Source organism: Prunus persica, chromosome G2 (genome assembly GCF_000346465.2).
Source record: "Prunus persica cultivar Lovell chromosome G2, Prunus_persica_NCBIv2, whole genome shotgun sequence".
In the NCBI taxonomy this organism is placed as follows: Eukaryota; Viridiplantae; Streptophyta; class Magnoliopsida; order Rosales; family Rosaceae; genus Prunus; species Prunus persica.
This window is the reverse complement of record NC_034010.1, coordinates 5,747,775-5,769,123: the sequence shown is the minus strand read 5'-3', so window position 1 is coordinate 5,769,123 and position 21,349 is coordinate 5,747,775. Positions and strand designations below refer to the sequence as shown.

At 36.2% G+C, this 21,349-nt stretch overlaps 1 long non-coding RNA gene across 1 annotated transcript; it reads left to right on the top strand.

Annotated features, from left to right (window-relative positions):
- Window positions 181-1,233, top strand: LOC109947075. The gene is made up of 2 exons (XR_002270071.1): window positions 181-266; window positions 1,019-1,233. It is a non-coding gene; the product is annotated as an uncharacterized LOC109947075 (long non-coding RNA).

Genomic DNA, 21,349 nt, shown 5'->3' with positions numbered 1-21,349 from the left:
GCCATGAAAGATAACGTACTAGGGTTAATAACCTGGTGAAGAACTGCAAGAAGTGTAAGTTCATCCCCAGGCTTAAGCAATAAGCCTTGCAGGACCCATTTGATTGCGCTCGAACTAACAATGTCTTTGGATGCATCCTGGATCACCACTACTTTCTGAACTTCTGCTGCCATGATTTTTCTGGACTGGAAGTAGTTTTCTCCCTATGAATTTTCAATATGATGATACAATGCAGAAAAGAGAATCAACAAATGAAGCACCATATGGTACGTATGTTGCAGTGGTTTCCAAATTAATGCTTATTTTTATGTTGTAAGTAAATTTCTCTATTGTCTCATGTACATTATACATCTATATGGATCTTATAGCATTTATATGATAGAGGAAAATCTATATGTCCAATCTAGTGAGGAAGAAACTAACACAAATATGTCTGATGGTTATGAGTTGAGAAACAAACACTTTAGGAAGGCCTATAGTGGAAGACTTAATATAGAAATTTCTGGGAAAATGAGAGAAAAAAATTTACTGAGAAAAAAGAAAGAAAGAAAGAGGATAGACAAACTATGACTCTCAAAATTAGTTCACTTTCAGTGACATTCTCCCGAGTGACTTGAAACTAGAACTAAAAGTTGAAATGAATCCTAGAAGAAATTATAGTGGTGAATCCAGTCAGGCACCTCGGATTGTTGGTTCGAGCGCATATTCGTATATCCAAGAATGGGACCTGGGGGGTTTCTTCATGCTGTGGAGACTAGGGAGAGTATTTAATTAGTCTTTGTTTATTGTTTGTTAAAACCTATGCATGAACTGTAATATAATTGCTGGCCTCAAGCAGAACAGTTGGGATCATTGATAACAACTAAGCCCTCTATGAAATCTGTTCTTGTGGTTAAGCCAATTGTTTATTCATTCTGAGAGGCCTTTGTTCTGAAGGTTTATGAAATTCTGCCTGGTTATTGTTTGCACATGGTAATAAAATACTGAAGCAACAGCTTAACTTTAGCTGTTTTTGCAGGATAACCTGGTGCTTTATGAGAAACATTAAAAAGGTGACTGTTGCAGATTACTAATCTGACAAGCTTGGCAAGATAGCAAAACATTCATTTGGATTTTCTTCTGTTTGATTTGAACAGTAGATGATGAGAGGAAGAGTAACTGCCTATTTATTAAATTTCAAATTGTTGTCCCCTTTTATTGAGAGATCATTCAAATAGTTTTATTTGAACCGTCTATTTTCAAGTATTTATTCATGGATCATTCTTACTATAAATTAGACAAATTGAAAAATATTAAGACATCTACTTGTGACCAACAAAATAGATGAACACGATGGTTAATGAAAAACTATTAATTGAGTGTATAAATTAGACAAATTGAAAATCATTAAGACATCTAGTTGTGATCAATAAAAGAGATGAACACGGTGCTTAAATACAACACTAAAAGAGTGCTGTTAAACGAACCCTAAAATTAACTTAGTACACCCTATAATCTAAGTACACCATAATATTTAAATCAAAGTGTAAAATTAACTAAGTAACCCTAATTAACTACCAAAATATCCTAGCTACACCTTAATACTTTTTGGCCATTTTATATTAGGATAAATTAGTATCACTGAAATAATAACGTCACTCTCTGTCTTTGACAATCTGCAACGGCCACAATAAGTACTCAGAACCCAAATTTTTTCTTTTGATAGTTCTCCTTTGAAATTTAAAGAAACAAATTCAAATCGGACAATATTTTGTGTGAAAAATCTCAAATTTCTTTTAGCTAAGGCAGTAACAATGTAAAATATGGGGTTGTTTTTTTTTATTTTTTTTATCCAAGATGGAAACTCATACTCCAAAACTCATTTTGTATTCAGTTGTTGACAGTAGGGCCTCACCATTGATGGACTCACATAGCGAATTGATGTATGAATGTACGATATTATGTAGATCAAGCAGAGGAGACAATAAAAAAATCTACTTTTGACATGTCAAAAACCAACCATTTTAAAATTTCCACAATTAATTATTTGAGGTTTGGTTAAGGATGGATATAATCCTATTAATTTTGAACAACAATCATCTTTTCTTTCTAATTATATCTTTAATTTGCAAGAAATCATTAGGCAGAGGACATCAAGGAAAAATAAGTTAAACAAATTTTAAAATTAACTGAGTGCACCTTAATTTTGTTTTTTATTATTTTATATTAGGATAAATTAGTAATTCAATAAATAGTTTGGTAGTATGGTGTACTCAGTTAATTTTAGAGTTCGTTTAGCAATACTCCACTAAATTGACAAACCATTAATTGAGTGGTCAAATGGTTTTGTATTATAGTGATTGTTTGCAGAGATGATATTTAAAATACAGTCTTGATCTCTTGGACTATAGGGGTCCAAGAGATTTAAGGTCACTCACCGTTAGATGTAAATTCAACGGTTCACTCACTCTTGCACTCCTTTTAAGAAACTTTTTGAACCATTAGATTAATATACAACGGTGGGTGACTATAATTTCTTGGACTCGTGTGATCCAAGAGATCGGGTCTGATTTAAAATAATATATAAAAGATAAATGGTTCGAATTATTGAAATACAATACGGAGTGGCACCAAAAGAATATCCTTCAAATAAACTTATTTGAGAGGCTCTAATAATTGTATTTAAAAATAAAAAAAAAGGTTCTCCATTTTCAACTACCATGCTTGAGTTTAAACTTACTCTAAGAAAAAAAATAATCAAAGAGTATAATTTGTAGCCTAAAGAGATTTGGACATATTTATGAACCATCCCTTCATTTTGTTTAGGGTTCATTTCCCTCGATCCTATAAATAAAGCTAAAATATTGATATGCCAAGTTGCCGACCATTCATGCCAACTGCTAAGCGATGAACTGAGAGTAAAGGTGACTTGTTCTGCTCAAAGTAGTTTGTTATTTTTTTATTTTTTAAATGTTACTGAATATTTGTTTTCCAGTTGTTCAAATCTTTTTTGTCCTATAAAACTCTTTATATATCATAAAAAAGGGTGAAACAAAACTAAATAATTACCAAAAGTAGTGATAAACAAAAACTTAATCTCCTTCAAGCTCTAAGAGGACTTCATGAAATCTATTTCTCAAATCGACTAATAAAAAGTAGGAATGCTAGCTATCTTCATTTTTGCGGTCTAATGGTAATTGAAAACATTTGATTCATCTAGTTATTTGATAAGTTAGATGACTAAACGATTTCATAATTTCTTTTCTTTTCATATATAATTTGTGAAAGTAACTTATAAAATGAATGATTCGGATCATGAAACCTCATGTAGAATGAGAGGAGAAGGTAATTATCTTCTATATTGGACTCTTGCTCAATTTCTTCAGCAATCTTTATTGAACACGTGTTTAACATTGTATCCTAGAACTGTCTTTCGTGATGAACCATCATCCTTACCAAGTTTTCCCATAAGACAAACTCACATATGTTATAGCTTTATTTAATAAAGTAATTAGTATTCTAATTATATTTTAAACCACTTTTGTAATAGCACATACACCATCACAATGGTGCTGGGTTCTAACAATTGTCGTCTATGAATTTTGAATTTTAAAATCTTCTTTATTGACGTGTCTTACAATCTTGGGATTGATTATCTATATCGAAATCAGATAATATCGAAAGTACAGGTATCACATTTCAACATTAGTAAATATTATATCTCATCCATTATGATCAAACGTTAGTTGATTGGACACCAAAATTAATCTAAGACATGGTTTTGAAATCATTCTCTTAACGCAACCAAATAGTCTAATCCATTAGGAAAGATTAAAAAGTCATCACTCTCCAATCAAATAGTATAATTCATGTTGTTGGGAACAACGTTAAACTTGACAATGAGAGACAATCTCCCACTTAATTTTTCAATAACTTTAGGAAGATCTCATGAGTCCACCATTTCGAAAAGGGTTCATTCTTCTAGAGCTAGAAATTATTAATATTCTTTGGTCTTACTTCAGCTAGAAATTAAGAAGGTGATCGGAGACCATTCATGGCAAGCCAATCGAGCATACAAAGGGAAGCGGCTTCCAAAGACTATTTAATTGTGTCTAGGTTCAATTGAAAATCAGTCATGGGATTTTGTATCAAATTATTCTTTCTAGTGGAAATAAAAATATCACATTTTTAGCCGATAAAAATTGAATGAGAACCACGGAAATTGTAAGAAAAATTTGGAATTTTTTTTTTGAAACTTTGGAGGATGTTTATTTAGTCAATTATCTATTAATTTATCACAAAAAAATTAGAAGGAAATGCAGTGTATGATGGGTTTAACTGATTTAAATTGATTATATAGCGAGTTGACAAACACTGCAAGTGTAGAAAATATGTAGTAATTAATGAAAGAAGATTAAGCACACCATAATTATTTATTTATAATGATTTACTATAATATTTTACACTTTCTACATTGCATGGTAATATATATGAGTGATTTAGTACTACATAGAGTTCCTATAAGGTTCAAATTTCAGTTATTTACACTAACACCTTCTGGGGTTTTCTGCTTTTTCACAAAACTCCATAAGGTTTTAGAAATTACAAGAACACCCCCTGAGGTTTTAAATTATTTTCACAAAACTCATTTTCATTGATTTTTCATCCAAATATTGATGATTTTATATAAAAAAAAATAAAATTCTCCAAATGAAAAAGTTGGCCTTTGAGATTAGATTGCATATACTTCATTGAGGTTACTTTTGTCGTTTGCATAAGTGGTTTTTTTTAAATGAAATCATCAATTTTTGAACAAACAATCAACGAAAAGGGGTTTTATGAAAACAAATTGAAACCTCAAGGGGTAATTTTTGAGACCTGAAGGGGGTTTTGTGAAAATATAAGAAACCTAAGGAAATGTTAGTGTAAATAACTCTTCAAATTTTTCATTGTCTTCATCATCTTGATATTATCGATATTATAGCGATATTTTAGCCAAAAGTTGCTGAAGTGTAAGAGAAATTATCGACGTCGATATTTTCCAATATTATCGATATTTATACAATATGGGTATGTATACATTTCAAAATATCATTGACTCGAAAAAACGATAATATCCTTGATATTTCGTCGATATTATTAATATTTTAGACTATAGTGATAAGAGACCATCTATTCCCAACTTCGGGCCTATTTGGGAGTATTTCTGGAAGGGCTAAAAGCACTTTCTGATAACCAAAAGCGCTTATGACAATGTTTGGCAGAAAATTATAGAAGTGTTTTTTATTAGAATCATTTTCTAGAGAAGCACTTAATATGTGCTTCTTTTTTTTTTTTTGGTACAGAGGAGGGCAAAAGCCCGAAACCAAGAAGAAACTAAACAGAAACAAGCCGAGGTCTAACAGCACCTCGAACATCAGCAGCTAACACATCACTAAGAAAGGCTGGAGCCTCAAGAAACACATGGAGCCCAGGAGCAAAATCATAACACTTCACAGCAAGAGCATCCGCAGCACAATTTTGTTCACGGAAAATATGCTTCACATAGCAGCACCAGTCCTCATGAATCTTCAAATTGCAGCAATTGATAATACTAAAGAGAGGGTGCGTAGACACAATAGGACTTTTTAACAAAGCCACAGCAGAAGTAGAATCACACTCAATCTCCACTGTGCGAAAGCCAGCATCCCAAGCCATACTAAGCCCCCAAAAAATTCCCCATAACTCAGCTTCAATGACAGAACCAAAGCCCAGATTCACAGAGAAACCCTTGATCCAATTCCCACAGGAGTCTCTTAACAGACCCCCAGCCCCAATAAAACCAGAGGAATTAATTCTGCTACCATCAGTGTTAACTTTACAAACACCAGGAAGAGGGGCCATCCAATGGAGAAGAACAACACTACGCTCAGGGAGAATAGCCATTGGATTACAAGCTGAAAACCACTCAGAAGCATACTGATAAATCAGCAGATGAGGATCAGCAGGCAAAGGAAAATTTTGATCAAAAACCACTTTACATCTCCATTTCCAAGTAAACCAGAGAAAGATAGCAAAAACCAAATACCAGGGCAGGCCATGAGCAACAAACCTCCTAGAATTCAAATTATGCAGCAGCCAATCATCAAAATCATCCATCAATTGACCAGCCACCATTCTCCCAAACCCAAGTCTATTCCAAATTGCAAGAGTGGCAGTACACTCCATAAAGAGATGAGCACAAGATTCCAACGGACAAACACATCTAGGACAATTAGCAACATTAGTGAGATGTCTCTTCAGTCGTTGAGCATTCGTAAGTAACTTCTTATGACACAACAGCCAGAGTGCTTCTTCAAGAAGCACTCCAAGAGCTTTTTTAGGAAGCACTTGAATTTCTTATGAAAAAAATTCAACATTTTTATAATCAAAGTGCTTTTACCAGAAGAGCTTATGAGCATAAATACTTCTTAGAGAAGCAATCACAAACAAGCCCGTTGCAACAAACAAGAGAAAGTGACTTATGAAAGCTTTATTTTATCGTACAGTCAATCACTTGAAAACATCTTTAATATATATTATAAAGCAAGAACCTTCTCTATTTGCCTTACATAAATAACTTTTTAGCACAAAACCATTATTTGTTAAAGTTCAAATTGAAAAATAAAAGAAAAAAATAAGGTAAAAAGAATATATATAGTATTTTATTCAAGTCTTAAGTGGTTGAATAATTTCCAGAGATAAAGTCTTCCTTACTGTTTTTTTTTTTTTTTTTTGCCCTTTTATAGGGTTACAATGGGGATAACAAATGTTATGTGTGGGAAAAAAAAGGCTAGTGTGGGGACCTAAGCTTATATATGTGATTTAAGTTAAGTTTCTTACCCTTCAAGGACTACCTTAAACAATTTTCTTTTACATCACTCTTAGTCCGTGTTAGAATACAAATTTTTTAGAGATTTATGTCACTATTCGGAGGAAAATAATAATAATTATTCGTAGGCAAACTTATATTGGAATTTGGGTTTCTTTGCAAAAGGAAATTGCAGGTTTGTTTATTCACGAATTCTATGAACCCTTGTCTTTAAAACCTAAAAATCTAGAATTTCTGAAACTAGTTCAACCTTGGAGTTGTTGAGGTAAAATACCTCAAGACCGAATTGGGCTACAATCCTAGTGATAGAGCTGAGCTCGGACCCACTTGATCGAGCTGAGGCTCGAACTCAGGTGGTCAAGCTAAGCTCGAACCTAAGTGCCACATACATTTCCCACCTTAGCTCAAGTGGGTTCATGAGTACATTGGTCCATGAATTTGGGCGGACTCTAGATAAAACTTACTCAGCCGAATTTATATTTGATAAGAATTAGTACCTAAAATATACAAGCTAAAGACTTCTAATCTAAAGGAGCTAGGGTAGTTCAGATCCACCTCTAAGGAGTCTTAATCCTAGAAGGATCGAGTCATTTAAGACCACCATAAAAAGGGCTTCATGACCCTTCTTGATGTTAGAAATATACCATAATGTCAAACATGTGATGTTGCTTTTTGGATATTTTACCATCACTAGTGGGCAAGATTGTTGTTTTCAACCATGATATTAGTTATATTATCATAATAGTAAAACAACAAGTCATTCGAATATGATAGAGTATGAGAGCTATGAAATTATATTGGATATAAGGAGACCTTTCATACTTCCACATTATTTCCTAAATGTTCATGTTCATAGGATTATCAATTGGGCGTTGATCATCCACAAAGACTGGTACGCACTATATATGCTTAATTGGGAGAATGACTAGTCTCAAGTCATTACGTGTAGAGATACTAAGATAAGTGTGTAGGTGCTTATAGTGACAAGTACACTAAACCCGATCAAACCATGCGTGCTAGGATGGTTACAGAGGTACAAATATGATTTGATGAGTAAAATTCATCCAACCAATCAGAGTGAGTCAAACCAAGTCAACCTTACCTCAAGGATAGACTTAGCTAGGTACTGCACTTCTGTATGCTTTTTGGCCTTACTTGGAATGACCAAGTAAGACTGCGGTTGGTCTCTCTTTTGGAAACGAAACAAAAAATGGTAACTAAAAAGGTGGTGGTTGGTACCAACCACCCTACGATGCCTAAGTCAGTCTTTTTCCCTTAAAGGAGGTTGCCAAAAGTACTATACTCTGGTAAGAAGAAAGTTCAGACTACATTTTTAGGTGAAAAGTACTCCATTTTTATATTGGGAAAGTTGGACCTCACTCGTGTCCTATTTCAATGTGAGACTAAGGAGTCGATAATGACATGACATCTTCTGAGTGTGTGGTTAGTGACGGTCTGACGTGTGTCTCTCCATGGAAAAAACGTGCGTTAGTGGAATATTATGTGGGCCTTTAATGGTCTTTCAGTTTCCCATGGATGGGCCTCTAAAGGGAGGTATCTGGGCTCGATAGCGTAAAACCCTAGTGGGCCTTCCCTACCCCTTTTTGGGTCTCCTCTAGTGTAAGTTGAAAAACAATAGAGAACTCAAGAATAGTTTGATGGGCTTATCTCCATTAACACGATGGAACATATATTTATATTAGCAAAACAAATGTATTAGTTACAAAGATTACATTGTATCCCAATATACATGGGAGCCAAAATCATACATTTGAAATACAAATAAAAACCATATCAGATTACAACTGAAGAAGTCCACACAGACGAAGACTCCTTATCCACACCCGTTATAGAGTTTGAATTTGAACAAGCAGATAAGCTTTGTCTAACATCCCCCCGCAAGCAGATAGGACAAGAACCAACGGGAAGCTTGGGCACCGAGTATTTGAATCGCATAGTAGACAACCCTTTGGTAAAAAGATCATCAATCTAATCTTGTGAACAAACAAAATGAACAAGCAATTCTCCTCGAACCACCTTATCTCAATCATAGTGATAATCAACCTCTAAATATTTGGTTCGAGAATGAAACACAGGATTGGAAGCCATAGCAAAAGATGACATATTATCACACCAAATTTGGGGAGGAGATCAAGTAAGCTGTAAATCCCGAAACAAAGAACGAAACCAAGAAAGTTCCACAACAGTATACGCAATTTGTCTATATTCAGCCTATGTGCTAGACCTTAACACAGTCATGTGCTTCTTAGAACTCCATGAAGCCAAATTCTTGCCCAAATAGATACAAAAACCACCTATGGAATGTCATGAATTTGGATTTTAAGCATAGTCCACAGCAGAAAAGGCATGAAGTTGCAAGTCACTAGGCTGATACACTAATCCATGATCAAAGTTATGCTTCAAATTCTGTAGGATTCTCTTCACTGCAAACCAATGAATACTCATAGGATTCTGCATGAACTGACAAACTTGGTTGACCAGATAAGAAAGATTAGGTCTTGTGATTGTAAGGTACTGCAAGGCACTGACAACACTTCGATATAAAGTCAGATCAGAATAGGACTTACTGTCAAGAGCACTCGGCTTTGAGCACTTGTGGTGGGAGAAGAAATAAGCTTTGCTTCAATAAATTTTGTGCTAGAGAGCAAGTCCAATGCATACTTGGATTGCATCAAGTGCATTGAATCACCATTGTAATCAACTGCAATTCCCAAGAAATAGTGTAATGGTCCCAAATCCTTCATGGAAAATGAAGTGCCAAGTCGTCTAATAAGTGTAGAAACATGTGTTTGGTCATTGTCCGTGTTGAAACAAAAAATTTGGCCAAATAAATCTTATCATTTAGTTTAAATAAAGATTAAATGATAAAGTCAAACCAACTTAGGTTCCCAAAATTTTTGGGATATCTGTTATGTTTCAAACTGATAAGGCTAAAGCTGATCAGCACTTACTTGAAATTCAAAAAGTGTTGTGTTTTCAGAAGAGTCTTATTTAGTTGGCCTATAAAAAGGCTACAACAAAAAAAGAAAAAGAAAGGGAAAAAGCCGACGACAGATTAAAAAAGACTGCTGGAGAAATTAGAGCAATGCAAGGAAGAGAGGAAAAATTTCTACAGGTTATTAAAAACCAAAACAAGGGCATCACAAGCTATACTCTGCTTCCAAGAGCCCCTTCAGAGTTATGGTTAGCAAGGCGATTGCAAAGGTCATTAATGCCCAAGCCACAAGAACTCCATCTAAGAAGGCAACCCCAAAATGCAAGAAAAAGAGTTGTTAGAGCTCCAAGGAAGAAAATTAACTGTAAAGTTGTCCCAATCAAAGATTTTGAAGCTGCTGCAACAAATGCCATTAAGGCTAACTTCGTCAAAGCCACTAAGGTTCCAAGGTTAGCAAAGCCTTTACAAGCACTCAGTCATGATTGGTTGAATCTTTATCAACTCGGTCTTTCTAGCTTCAACATCAATGGTTGCTAAGGCCATAAAGGACTGACCGATGTTAGCTTGAGCATCACAAAACCTATGATGGTGATTTCTGCTAAAGAACACTCACTATCCAAGTATGCTCACTAAGTGGAATCATCAAGGTTGAACAAGTCCAACAAATTCATAAATATAAATAGAGCAAAGTAAAGCTTTGCCAATCAAGTGATGAAAGGTCGAGCACCATAGGGGGTAGTACCCCCCACTTACAAGTCAAGTCAAGACATGAAGCTGACATGTCATTGGGGGTAATCCTCCTCAGCTCAAAGTCAAATCAAGACATGAAACTGGTATGCCACAGGGGGTAGTCCACGAGTTGCAACTTAAGTCAAGACATGAAACTGATGTGGCAAGGAGTAATCCTATCGTTCAAAGTAAATGTAAGACATTAAACTGATGTCACAAGGAGTAATCTTATCAGTTCAAAGTCAAGCCAACACATGAAGCTAATATGTCACAGGGGGCAGCTCTCAAGTTGCAGCTCAAGTGAACACATGGAAGTGAAATCAAGACATTAAGCTGATATATGACAGGGGACAATCCCCTCAGCTCAAAGTCAAGTCAAGACATAAAGCTTATATATGACAGGGGGGTCAATCCCCTTAGCTCAAAGTCAAGTCAAGACATGAAACTGATGTTACAAGGAGTAATCCTCTCAGTTCAAAGTCAATCCAAAACATGGAACTCATATGTCACATAGGCATCTTCAAATACCCAAGGGGAAGCCAAGACCTTCAATGGGTCGTACTGTTACTCCAAAGCAATGGGCGACGTCACATCATTCCTGAATGATGTTTTTAGCCTCAAAGGTGATGAGGTAACAAGTTACAAATCTCCTATCTAAGAAGAGAATATTTCAAAACCAACAATCCAAGCTCGAGGCTAGAAGATAAAAGAAGACACAAAGTTAGAAGCCATGCTAGTCTTGGTTACTATTGCGGATGAAAATAGCCAAACAAAATGCTCAAATAGTTTGACTAATGGTCTAGCTCCAAGGATAGTCAAGACAAGCGTGAAAAGAAAAAGGAACAAGGAGGCTTCAAAGAGAAAAAAAACTGCAAGGCCACAAAGACAGAAAAGGAGAGCCGAAAGACTGGAAAGAAAAAAAGACAGAAGCAATCAAATATGCATTTGCAACAAAGCTCCTCTCTTGAGGTCCTCCATGTTGGGTGGCAACCCTTTAATTGATCAAATGGATGGCAATCCATATGGGGTGGCAACCCTTTAATCAATCAAATGGATGACAACCCTTGAAACAAAATTTCTTGGATGTTGAATCCATCTTTGGGTAATAAACCTTGAAATCAAAGCATTTGGTTTTGCACCCTGAAAACAAAGCTTGGGTATTTCACCCTGAAAACAAATGTAGGTTTGCACTTTGAAAACAAGTTTGGGTATTGCAGCCTAGAAATAAAGTTTGGTTGTTTCACTCTCAATCAAGGCTTTGGGTTTTACATCCCAAAAAAATCTTGGATACAAAATCTATCATGGGTGTGTAACCCTCAATCAAATACTCCAAATGGTATATCCATTTTGGGCATAAAACTCATTCACTGAGTTCTCTAGATGACAAATCCAATTTGGGTACAAAACCCACAAACAAAATCATTGGCTGTTTAATCTCACAGCAAATAAAAAAATCAGCTGTGTGTACAGAAAGGAGAGAAACAAAGCTTAAAAAATGAAGGCCACGTTGTGCAGCCCATTCTTTGAATTCCTCATCTGGGGATTGTTTGCAAACAATCAAAACAAAGGAAGGAAGAAGGAAGGATGGAGGTCTTTAAAAATAGGTTTTTTTTTTTATCACAAATGGTCCTTCACGTTTACAAAATGATCATGAATGGTCCTTGAGGTTTTTTTGTGACACTAATAGTCCTTAACGTTTGGACTTTTTATCACAAATGGTCATTGCCATTATAAATTCTGTTAAGTGTGATGTGGAAGATAAGTGGAGCCCACATGTCCAATCACATTGTGACATGTGGATAAAAAATAATTAAATAAATTTTTAATGAAAATTCCATTTATTTGTCTGCAACTTTTCATCTCCTTCCTTGCTCCGTCTCTCTCCTCATCTGCCCCTGCTCTCCACCCTTTGCTCTCCATCTCTTCTCTCTCTATTTTTTTTTTCCCTCTGCCACCTGCAAGAAAAAAAAATATAAGATATATAGTTGCTCTCCGTCTCTTCTCGCAACCCGCAACCCATGCCCAACTCCCCTACCATCTCCCTTTGTTTTTGCTCTCCTCCTCTGTTTTTTTATTAAACCTTCAAGATATTCAACCTTCCAGCTTCGCTCAAGCACAACCCAAAAAAGCAAACCAAAAAGAACTCACTTTCAAGTAGATTCCAACTCCACAAAGAACACGAAAATGAAAGTTCAACAGTACATGAGGAATATTGTAGATGTTTGGTCACTTTCAAATCCATCCAGGTTTATCACAACATATAATTTACATCCTGAGTCACAAAAGCTCCTTCGTCCTCCACACACAGCATGAAATGGGCAAAGTAGATTTGAAAATTTAAGTAGGATTGTGGAATATTACAAGGCCACACTTGAACTTGAAATAAAACCCACTTGGCCTCACCATTATTTCGACTGAAATCTAAATGCAAAACACAGAATTTTTTTGTTTTCTCTATAGCAGGCACTTACAAGTTACAAAAGAAAAGAACCCCAAACAAAGCATCGACGGGCATTTTTTTCCTAGCTACTTCTCGCGCCATCTCTCTCATTTCCTCTGGTGACGGAGGTCTCAGCGCTTCAGGTGGATACACAACATAAGAATGCTGCAGACCAAAACCTAATAGCTTGAGTGAAGCGGGTGGGCATGGGGTGGTTGGGTTGTAGAGGCAACAAAAAAACAGAGGGAGAGGGAAAGCACAGGGAGGAGAGAGGGCAGAGGAAAAGAGAGAGAGACGGGGAGAGAGAGAGAGAGGCTAAATGGTTTTTTAATGGATTTTCATAAAAAAAAAATATTTATTTATTATTTAATCCACATGTCACGATGTGATTGGACATGTGGGTTCCACTTATTTTCCGCCTCAGACACTTAACAGAATTTATGACGGTAGGGACCATTTGTGATAAAAAGTCCAAACGTTAAGGATTATTAGTGTCACAAAAAAACCTCAAGGACCATTCGTGATAATTTCGTAAACGTGAAGGACCATTTGTGATAAAAAGCCTTAAAAATAAGAAAAGCCATGTGTAAGGAGGCTTTCGTCTGTGCACCAACAAAACAAAAAAATTGGCTACAACAAACAAAAACAATGAAGAAAAGGGACAGCCACGTTTATAGGAGCAAAAAGCAAAAAAAACAAAGAAGAAAAAAAGATGCCATAAAAAAAGAAAGAAAAGAAAAGTGAAGTGGTTGTACGCCACTTTGTTTGACTAAAAGGTTGAAGACTAATAGGACATCAAAGAAGAAAGGAAAGATGTCAGCTAAAAGAAAAATAAGTACAGAAACAAAATATAAAAAGGGGCTAGTACTCCTTCATAGCTTGCGGCAGTTTTCTCCTTTTGCTTGCAAAGGTTCTGTACCAATTGTGATAGCTTTCAGGTTGCTTCAATCAACTGCTGGACCAAAGCTTTTCGTGGACTCCTTGCTCGTGGGCTAACTGACAACAAATATCAAATGCCCGAAATAGAATAATGGGCTGTCCAAAATAATTGCCCATTAATTCTCAAAAGCCCATAGTATTTAATGAGTGATCTAAATAATTACTCATTAAATTTATAGAGGCCCAAATTGCCTATTATATGGTTCATGGATCAATTTAAAAATTCAACTTTAGAAAATTAGTGGGTTAATCAAAATTGCTCATTATTTTTCTTGGACATTGACAAAAAGAAAAATGGTACAAAACCATCCAATTTTCCCATGGGTCTTCTACCCATGAAAATTCCAATGAGATTAAATTTAAATCTCAAAACACAAATTTTCAATTGGTGGGCCACACTTACCCATTAATTTATAATTTTTCCCATGGGTCATCTACCCAAGAAAATTCCAATGAGATTAAATTTGAATCTCAAAACACAAACTCTCAATTAGTGGGCTACACTCATCCATTAATTTCCAATTTTTCTATTAAATTCAAATCTCTCAAACACAAATTCTCAATTAGTGGGCCACACTTACTCATTAATTTTCAATTTTTCCCATAGGTCATCTACCTATGAAAATCTCCAAATTGTTTCAAAGACAAATTATAAATTATTGAGCCACACTTACCCATTAATTTTCAAATTTTAGAACTATGCTGGTTTGATCCCATCAAGGGTACGTAGGCAGTCTAGCATCCTAATAGACGCAACCGCAATCAAATTTGAATCACTGGTTATATCAACCAAATTCCCACAAATCAAATATTTATCTCCACATAAATCAATTCCGAACTACGTTGGTTTGATCCCTTCGAAAGAGTACGTAGGCAATCTAGAGAATCAATCTAGATGTGTTGAGACCCAAAAAATTCATGGTTGGGCCCGAATAAATTATCAGCCCAAAACGACACTCCATTAAGAAAAAGTGTAAAGCAGAGTACACGAAAACCCGCCACATGCGAGTTGTAGTTCACGTGCCATGCTAAATAAATTCGCTATGCTAGGGGTTGAGATAAAATATACCGGCTCTACAAGCCCATGCCGAAATTAAACATCGCAGTCCTTCCCAAGGACGATAAAATTAAAACATGACAAGCGACATGCCATGCCAAGCACAAAATCGTTATCTCACACCTAACCACGCTACAAGACTAAGTGGGCCCAAGCCACTCAAATGCCCGGGGCTTGCTTGAGTGGGTTGTGGTATGGATGGTAATGAATCAACATGGGGCCCATTGATGGGCCGAGAAATGGAAGGTCTCGGGTTGCTTGGGAGCCTCGAGACTCAGGCCCATTTCTTAGGCCCAAACATGTGGGTGAGCACAAAAGAGAAAAAATAGCCCAATAGCCCAAGCAAAATGGCCTATTGACACAACCAAAAAGCCCAATGTTTAACAAAAATAACCCACTTGCTCAAGGAGCCACCTGGGCCCATACAAAACCCTAAAATAAGCCACAAAAAACCTCAGCCCTTTGCTTGAAAATAGAAGCCACATTGAGAAAGTCTGCAGGATCATTGAACAAAGCTGCTGGGAGGTTCCAGCACATGGAGGGAGCAAGTTTCAAAGCTAAAACATCCAAGGAACCAGGGGATATTAGCAAAGAGAAAAAAGCACCCTTTGAACCAGCATATATATCCCAGCTCCTTTCCTCATCAGACTTAGCCATGGAAAAAAAAGGAAGAAAGCGATAAAAGAGATGGCTGGGAATGGAAGTCTCCCATAGAGACAGCAGCGGGAAAAAGAGGCCTTGAGCTCCAAACTCTGATCTGGTGCAAATAGGCAGAATGGATTTCATCAAGAAGGGAAAAGTCAAGGAAGGAGATGAGAAAGGAAGGGAAAAGCTTGGCCAAAATGGGTAGAAGCCATTAAGATTTATTAGGAAGTGATGGTTTCCAGCGGCTATAAAATGAGGCCTCTTCCACCCAACAAAACTCAACCAAAACCCACGCCTAGAGAGCAATGTTTCTCTCTAACTTGCAAAAACCCAACAATTTCGTGCACTGTTCACCCTCTTCTCCATTCTTCTCTTCTGGCAGACAGCGTATCTGTCAAGCTGTCAGAATAGCATTGTTCTTCATTTCTTTCTTCCTAGCCAAATCTCCTACAAATCTCTCTTTTCTCACCTTAACACTTCCCCTTCCCCCCTTAAGAAAGCCTAAATTTCCCATCAGTGCTAAACCCATGTTGATTTTGCTTCCATGCCACATGCCACTCACGCTGAGCTGAAAGTTTATCTGTAAGCATGAAGAAATTACCTGTAAGCTGTCATTATTTTGGTTGGTGAAGATAACCAAAATACTTCCTAAGGCTCCGCTGTCCTTTCGAAGTATTTTCGGGGCTTAATTTTCGAATTCAGACAAGGGGGATAATTCCATCAGTCTGCCCTTCACGGCAGCCCAGCCCATTTACAGCTGCCGGGAGAAAAGGCCCCCTACAAGATGCAACCACCCAAATCTCCAAACAGAATCCCTGGTTTATTCTTAACCAAATTCGCCCCCCAAACACAATTTCGTATCGAATCTCTGGTTTATTCAGCTAAATTCACTCAAACAATCCTCAATCAAATTCATTCAAATTCTTCCTTTTGCGATGAGTCATTTATTCATTGCAATTCTTTGAACTACGAGTGTCTTGATTCCCGCAAGGGATACATAGGCACCCTGAGGTTGGACTTAGAGGCAGCCGCAGAACCAAACACACACATTCTGTTTCTTTATGATGGAATCAAAGGGTGTTCCCTTGAAGAAAGAGATTGTAATTAAGAGACACTGCGTCTCGAATGAGTTGAACCTAAAATAATAAAACCCTATTATTTAATTAGTGGTGGTGAAATTATGTTGAGAGGTTCACATTTTCCTTCAACAGTCCGTCACCAAAATATCATCAACATATATTAACATAATCAAATAGATGCCCTTTTGATTGTAAACAAACAGAAATAATCATACTTTGATTCTTGGAAACCAAGTTCAAGTAAATAGTCAAAAAACTGTTGAAACCAAGCTCTGGGAGATTGTTTCAACCCATAGAGATTGCATTGCAACTTGCACACATGTTGTGGAAGCTGCAAATCAATAAATCTGGTAAGTTGTCGCACATACACTTCTTCTGTTAGGAAACCATGCAAATAGTACTGGCCATTTATTTGAGATTGCCAAACTTAGAACCAAGTGAATAATATTATGTTTCATAACTGGACTAAAGGTCTCATTGTAATCAATACCACGAGTGGGTGGTGTAGCACCATGCCCACGTCCTTGATAACCACCATGTCCACGAGCAGTAACAAAAGTCGTAGGTCTATTCTCTGGCATAGGAATAGTTTGCTCTGCCATTCATCACTCAGTCTTCAGAAGAAGAGCTTCAAGGGTGTCACGTGTGATTGGAGTATCATGAGCTTGCACTGCACTCACGATCATTTCATAGGCTGGTTCGAGATTATTCATAATAATCTGGACAAGTTCATCATTTTCTACTGGCCTTCCAGAAAGAGCCAGGTTGTCACCAATAGCATTCATGTGATCAAGGTAGTCACTCATGGACAAATCACCCCTCATGGTTCGAAGAAACTCATTACGTAGGTGCAATATTCTATTATAAGAGGCAGAGGCATATCTGTGCTCCAAAACTTGCCAAGTTGTGCGAGAAGTCTAATTTCTTAACATGGTAGAGAGAACAGATGAAGTCAGAGAGCTATTGATCCAACTAAGGATCAGTTGATCCTGTTGAACCTAGGTGGAGTAGGCAAGATTCACAGCAGTACTCCTAGCAACATTCTTAGGAGGACATTCACTGGTGCCATCAACGAACGATATAAGATCCCGACTTCTCAAAAGAGGAACAATCTAAGCTAGCCATAATGGATAGTTAGATCGATCCAGTTTGATGTTGACGATGATGGGTATGTAAGGAGCAAATACAACATTGCTGGTGTAAGAATTGTTGGTTGCCATAAGTTTGAAACAAGTGTGGAAATAAATTTCAGTCTAAATTTCAAGCCCTGAGACTGAAGGCTCTGGATACAATGAAAAACAATAGAGAACTCAAGATTTGTTTGATGGGCTTATCTCCATCAACATGACGGATTACCTATTTATATTAGCAAAACAAATGTATCAGTTACAAAGATTACATCATATCCCTATATACGTGGGAGCCAAAAATCATACATTTGAAATACAAACAGAAACCATATCAGATTACAACTGAAGAAGCCCACACAGACTAAGACTCCTTATCCACACCTGTTATAGAGTTTGAATTTGAACAAGTAGATAAGATTTGTCTAACATAAGTAAGGTATCTGGGGCTGACCTTTAGCCATTTGAGCTCAATTACTTCCTCATGTAATTTTGGCTTTATTTTCGAGTAGGTGTGGGCGTATAAACCGCAAAATTGAACAATTGAGTCGAACAGGGCCGTAAAAAACAAAAAAAAAAAAAGAATTGACAAAAAAGTCAACATCCATTGAAAAAACCGAACCAGACCAGTTCAAATTAGTTCCAATTTCGATTTTATTCACCTAAAAACCAAACTGGACCGGCCATATTAAATATATATTCTTATTATTTTATTTACACGTGGGGCTCTATGATTCATGGGATTATATGTCTTGCGCATAAAAAAGAATTGATATTAATAAAGCAAGTTGGGTGGTTGTATAGTGCATGTGTGGTGTGATGTGTTAGGAAGAGAGAAGGGTTCTTTCTCTTGTATGACAGACTTAACGGCTCTTTTCTTACTTTTTGTGAGTTGTTTATTTTGGTATGTTCCTTATGCCATAATTAATCAAATCAATATTTTATGTTTCTCATTTCTCACTCCTCTCTCTCTCTCTCTCAATTCTCTCCACCTCCTCCTCTCTCTTATTTCTTTCCTCTCATTTCTTCTCTCTTATTCTTTCTTTCCCCTCTTGTTTCTCTCTCTCTCTCTCTCTCTCTCTCTCTCTCTCTCTCTCTCTCTCTCTCTCTCTCTCATTTCTTCTTTCTTCACTGCCGACACTATCTCACTCTTCTTCTTCTTCCTTTTTTTTGTTTTTGTTTTTCTATCCCTCTCTTCTTCTTCTTCTCTTTTTTTTTCCTTCTTCTTTCTTTTCTCCCTTCCTTGTGTCCACGCTCTCTCTCTCTTTTCTTCTTTCTCCTTTTTTTTTTTGTTTTTTAAACTATCCTTCTTCTTCTTCTTCTTCTCTCTCTCTCTCTCTCTCTCTCTCTCTCTCTCTCTCTCTCTCCTGAAGAAAACCTAGCCTCAACTTCTTCTTCTCGTCTTCTCCTCTTCCTCTCCTCTCCTCTCCTCTTTGTCTGATTTCTCTTTTTGTTTTGCTAGATCTATTTTGCTCGATAGGTTGGAGGATTTGTTTTTCATTTTGTTGGATTTGTTGCTGGAAAAATGCAGTAAGAGAAGCTGCAAGATTTTTTATTTATTTACTAAAATCTAATTTTGGGTTTTTTTTCCCTTCAACCATGCGCCGAGAAATGACTAATGAGGAACCTGTGAAGATGATTGTTTGATGGAGAAGTTTGAAGAAAAAAAAAACTGAGCTGGGATTGTTTGCCTGTCCAAATCGGGAAAACCGCAATCGAACATAATCTGAACTGATCCGGGTTGGTTTGGTTAAATAATTAATTTTTCATCACAATCGAACCGGACCTAACCAGATGAACAGTACGATTCTAGTTCTAAATTTGGCTGAGAACCGGGCTGAATGATAACTCATATATTTATACATTTATATAATCCATTTCTAGTCTATTTGTTATGTTTTTGAGTTAAACTTGTTGCATTTTACCCTATTTTGTGTTAGTATGCAGTTGCATCTACTTTAGGATCAAGTTGAAGGCAAAAGAAATGAAAACATGTTATTTTTGGAGCTGACCCTTATTCAAACGTGGAAACAAGTTTCGTGACATGTTTTGAAGTCCAAATAAAGAATCCAAGGCGAATCTGGCTTGTTTGAAGACTAAGAGCAGAATGAAAAAGCAATGGGGATTTCTAGCTTGGTTTGGAGGTGCAAATAAGGCAAAAATGTGCAAAATAAAGGCTAATTTGTTAGGATCTCTTTGGAATATCTTGCAGCCTCTTTTACCCTATAAAAACTTGCCTTTTAGCCACTTTTACAGACCCTATTTATTCTGGGCGAATTTCACAACCCTACACCTTTTTTGTTTTTCTCTCCTTTCATGCACACTTAAACCCTAGCCATTCCATATATTTCCACCATCAGGACTCATTGCAGCAGGTTGTTCTTGTAGAAGTTTAACATCAAAATTGGTTCAAGGGTTTCCTCTCTTGAATTTATTTTCACTCATGTTGTTTATTTTCTTTTTAATCTCTGTGAACATGATGTGTAACTAAATTCATAACTAGGGATTTCGATGTAGCCTTGCAACATCAATCCATGTTTCTAAGTTAAAGTATTCAGTTCATCAATTTGCTTCTTGTTTCATTCACTGAATCTATTATTAAATTTGTTTGTCAATTTTAATGTTTGATCACCATTAGGGTTGCCTACATATTATATGGACAAGGTTATGCAAACATCCTGCCGTGTATTTTCTTTGGTTCTTTAACGTTTTCTTGCATGCTAATGACTCTTAACTTGGAACCAAAGTTGAACATCCCAATTAGGTTGCAGATTAGGAGAATTTGATCAAAACCACACATCATATGACAAATCATGTATATGTAAAACGAACTCTGGAAACAGGTTGGTAGTTGAATACAGTTTTACTTTATAAACATGGAATTGGTTTTGCAATGGTGAATTCGAAATCCCTCGTCTCATCCCTATTCTTTCTACATCAATATATCATTCACTGCTACATTTTTCTTGCATTCTAAGTTATTTTTCATTTACAACACAAAAACTACTTTCAATATGTCACTTTCATTTTTTAGTTAGGGTTCTTTCAAAGCTAGTAATTTATAGAGGTCTAATTAGTCCCTATGGTTTGACACCCTTACTTGTACCACTATACTAACCATATATTGGCACTTAGAAGGAATACAACATCGAACCAGACCATGCCCATGCCTATTTCTTGGGTTCTTTTTGGCAAGCCTAATGGATATTTTGTATCAACAATGCATGCATGTATAATTTCTACTCTATCACATATACGAAATGGGATAAGCAATAAATTGAAAAATTAAAAATAATCTAGACATATAATCAATAACAAATAATTATATATATATATATATATAACTGAAGCAGAGATATGCTTAAACTGAAGTGGAGCTTCGAGGTGAAGAGTTATAGATGAATAGAATGGCTGACTTGCAGCTAGGGCTGATTTTCAGATGGATCATACCAGAATAAGGGGATTCCAATTCCATTCTAAAAAAAATTTCAATGAAAATTCTTTTCCATTTCCGTTTCAAAAAATTTCAAAATTTCAACATCTATTCC